We start from the raw sequence: 4,646 nt of genomic DNA, 5'->3' as shown, positions 1-4,646 counted from the left end.
TATTCTCCAAACCTTTATAAACATAATAATTTCCGTAAATATAGAAATATTTCTTTATAAACGAAAAGCTTTTGGGCTTTTTCCAAAATAGTAGTTTTCTTTAAACCATAAAAATATCAAAAGGTTCAACGAATAAATATAAATAAAGCTGAAATATCCGTATATTAAGATTTTTATAGTAGCTTCTATACGACATTAAACAAAATAAGTTTGCCTTGAAGCCGTATATTTGCGAATAGTCTTTTGTACCATATGCCAAATATAATTTACTAAAATATAAATGAATAATATAAACCGAAATGTTAAAATAAATCAAAAAATATTGAGCTAACAATTCATACTATTTCAAATAGTCACAAACATAGAGACGGTCAGATTATACATGCACATACTTGATCTACAAAATTTAAAGTCTAAATGATAGTTCGCTTAGATATTTAATTTTATGCTGCAGAAAAATGATGAGGACTGATTGGATGTTTTTGAAACCATATAATGGTATAAATAGGAAATATTTATATGAATTATGAATGATAAACGAATCAAAAACGAACAAATATAATTTTATAAAAAACAATTTTGGATCCAATATTAATGAAATTTTTATTTAAATACTAATCTAGGTACATAGCAATCATTAAAATCTGCACAAACTAGTTTTTTCTTCTAAGACTGTTTATATCTAGGATTTGAACTATAACTTATCTTTAGCACATAAATTATATTTCATTTCACGATAAATTTAAAGATATATAGATATAAGACAAGTTTTATTAAAGGTTCAAAGGGTAAATTTTTTACGGGTAAAGTTAAGTTATAAGTTTGGAGGGGTAAGTATGAAAAGGAATAGAAAAATATAAGGCTGAAGAAAAAAAATAATTAAGTATCTACTGAACTAATAATAAATGGGCATAAAGTACATTTTGAAATTAGAAATCCGATTTCTTGATAAAATTTTTTTAGAGATTTAAAATACATTTATATATTATTGATTTAGCACACAAAAAAATCATATTTTTATACAAATCAGATGATATTGATGTATGAAATTTTGATTAAAAAGTATTATATAGTCTTGACCGTAGGAACTTTTACTTTGGGTATGTGAACTATTCATACTCCTAAAGGGCTTACATTTTCTATAATAAAAACATCTTTTTATAACAGAATATGCATTTTGATGTATATTAAGTCAAAAATCATAATCAAATGTGTATTTTTATCCATTATAACTTCAATTACTTTTGAAACCTCGAATCTCATTTCATTTTCCTATTTTCAATCGTAATCGTAATTTTATCTGTGCTCTTCTTTCAATGCATAAGAAAACCGTTTAATACTCTTGATTTGAAGCTTTTGAAACATGCCTCCAAGTCGATTTATGCTATCGTGGCTTTGGCGAGGATAATAGTCATATAGACAGAAAAAAATTGTCTTCTTACCTATATTATTCTATTGCGCCAATTTTAATTACAAAAGTAAATTATTTATGTATTTTTGTTGCATTCCTTATTTCCTTTGTTTAAATAATGCTCGTTATTGAAAAAATAGAAATATAAATGATCAGATCAGACATAATGATGCCCTTCTAATCTTTGCGTATACACTACTCGCGAAACATTTAAATATAAAAATCTATTTAAGTGAAGAAATGGTCACTAAATACATATTCTATTTATATTTTATTCTTGTTCGCCTTAGCAGTCTTTTAATATTAGGAAAAATAACCACATGCGAAAATTTTCTTCATCTAGTACTCTGTGCTACATTTCATCATACCTTGCGGCTTCGATTACAGAATTGAACACTGATCTTTTTTTTAAACGACCTATGCAAAGATTTACAACCCCTCAAATAATTCCATCTTTAAAAACAAATACTTTTATAAATTTTTGCTCTATAATATTCTTTGAAACTCATACATTTTTATTTTGTATTTATATAAAAAATTGTTGCATAAATATAATCAAAGATATAATTTATTAATTTTAACCCATTAATTTTTCTTTGACTTTATTATTATCTTTTGTAGTTCATTGTATTTTTATATGATTCCTGTCATAATTCATAAATTGTTGTCTTTTCATGATAATCATTAAAATTTTTGTTTAATTTTCAATGTTTTTTTGATTATTGAAATATTGTATTGATTTCTTGACGTTTTATTGAATATATGAGTTTAATTTAATTATTATATTTCGTTTTTGAAACACTTTTTCTCTATACTCATTATTTAAGGTATAAATTTCTTCATGACTTTCATATTTATGTTTTTTCAGATATCTAAATATTGTATCAAATCTTTTTATTTATATTGAAAAAATGTATTTGTAAAATTGTTCGGCAAAAATTTTGTGTTATGATGTTCGTTAGAATTTTATTATACAAGCTCAAAATTTGACACATAAGTAACATTTATGGGGGAATTATTGTGTCGAAGTTGGTATTCTGTTTCTTAGGGATTTATTTGCAGATATTTAAATAAAATTTATCAATATATCACGGATTTTTATGTTAATGTTGCAATATTATTTTAATATAGCATCAAATACAGGTTTTGATAGAATCACATAACTTTTTATTCACTAAAATATAATTCAAAAAACTTGGTTTTTTATTAAACACAATTTTTAAAGATTAATATGTGTTTTTTAGAGCCTACTATTCTGCAATGATTTATTTATTTATTACTTACTTACTTATTTCAAAATTTCAAAATAGGTTATAAAAAAGGAAAATTTTTATAGATTTAAATATAAAAATCTACAAAATATTAATAAAGTGAATCATCAAAATATAAAAACAATAACACGCATAAGTTACAAATAAGGGTGAAATTTGTATATAGATCAAATTTGAATATAAATACAAAATAAAATATTAAGAAAAGGCAATCCATGAAGTTCAAAAAACACCTAATAAATTTCATGGTTAAAAAGAGCACATATGTAAATATACTGGTGTATATAGATATATCGTACATTATATCAATTATTGATTTTGTAAAATGGTTTACACAAAATAAAACTACCAGATTATTTTTACGGTAATGATTAAATAACCAAAAAAAATTCGAAAAAACCACCAGATTTATGTATAAGATATACTTTCTAGCACAATATATCCTTCTATTTATTACATAACCACAATAACGCTAATATATTCATGGAAGATTTTATTTAAGGGTAAAGCTTAGTACATTAATTTTGGATTTTTTCTTCAAGCCTAACTAATCGATTTCTCATGCACACATCATATATAAACTTGATTATATTCTCTTCTCTTATACTTCTTCACCAACTCTCCTCTTTTCGAGACCCATTAGTTCGAGGGTTTTTCTCAATCCTATAGTAAGACGAAATATTAAAAATGAAATGAAGTTACAAGCTTTTTAATACATATAATATTCTAATTAATAACTATCTTTTAGCATTAAAATAGCAGTTTGTTGTAATAGCTATATGAAAATGTGACTCTGTGTATTTTCATTCGTAATCTAATTACAGATTTTGCTTCGAATTATTATTAGAGTATTATTTCTCTGTGAGCCATTTTGATAAAAGTGATATTGATATGAGTATCATATTTCATGACCTGCTTATAGTTGAATCGATTCACAGATTCTATGATTATCATTATACAAATAATTTTAAAAAGGGAAATATTTTGTATATATCCAAATTTACTTAAATGATTATAGTTTACTTATTTATTGATAGGCTGATACCAAGTTAAAATCTCGACCCTCAGACAAATGCACCAAAAGTATATATATATTTTACTTGCAGAATAAAATGGCTGGTCTGGCTTTAAAGATCTTTATGAACAATATTTTAATTTGGTCCAGGCTGATCGCCAAAATACCAGTATGCGATGTAATGTCGCCATGATGAATAAAAATTAGATTTGAAATATTTCGATTATAAAAACTAAATTCCATGTTTATTGTGTTTATGATTGTAAGGCAAGAATACAGTTTTTATATAATATTAATGCATGAAAATATGCATTCAAAATAATAAGAATTAATATAGTGCCACCGATATTTAATTATGCAATTAGATAATCGACTACACTTATAACAAAATGCATAATTCGATCATAACAAGTCACTTTAAATATTTTTATGTAAAATCCAAATGAGTCACTGTATAGAGTAATCTAAAGTTCTTTTTGAACAAATTATAAAGTTAAAAATCAAATTTACGCATAATAAACGAATCTAATTTAAGAAATTTAATGATCATTTGTTATAATAAATAGTATAAAATTATTTCCAGCGAGCTCAAAAATGTAATTTTATTTTTGTAATTTATATAATTTGATATCTATTTTAACTCATACAAATAAGCCTGGCTAGCTCAGTCGGTAGAGCATTAGACTCTTAATCTAAGTGTCGCGGGTTCGAGCCCCGCGTCGGGTATATTTTAATTTTTTTTGAAGGGCATCATTATGAATGAAATAATATCAAAAAAATAATTTAAGAACTTTAAGACGTGTATTTTTATCTACAAGTATATATACTTTAATACGTCAAAGTTTTAAATTGTATTATATTAACTCGGTTTGATTATCTCAATATAAATAATCATCAAAAAAAAAATTTTAAACGAAATTTTGCATATTTTAAGATAATCTTGGGTAAA

At 24.2% G+C, this 4,646-nt stretch overlaps 1 non-coding gene across 1 annotated transcript; it reads left to right on the top strand.

Annotated features, from left to right (window-relative positions):
- The first annotated feature begins 4,350 nt into the window (after positions 1-4,350).
- TRNAK-CUU (transfer RNA lysine (anticodon CUU)) lies at positions 4,351-4,423 on the top strand. Its single transcript has one exon. It is a non-coding gene; the product is annotated as a tRNA-Lys (tRNA).
- The last annotated feature ends 223 nt before the right edge of the window (positions 4,424-4,646 follow it).

This window comes from Rhyacophila brunnea, unplaced genomic scaffold, assembly GCF_057557595.1.
Source record: "Rhyacophila brunnea isolate RB1 unplaced genomic scaffold, BYU_Rbru_1.0 scaffold_113, whole genome shotgun sequence".
Classification (NCBI taxonomy): domain Eukaryota; kingdom Metazoa; phylum Arthropoda; class Insecta; order Trichoptera; family Rhyacophilidae; genus Rhyacophila; species Rhyacophila brunnea.
This window is presented reverse-complemented; position numbering and strand designations above follow the sequence as displayed.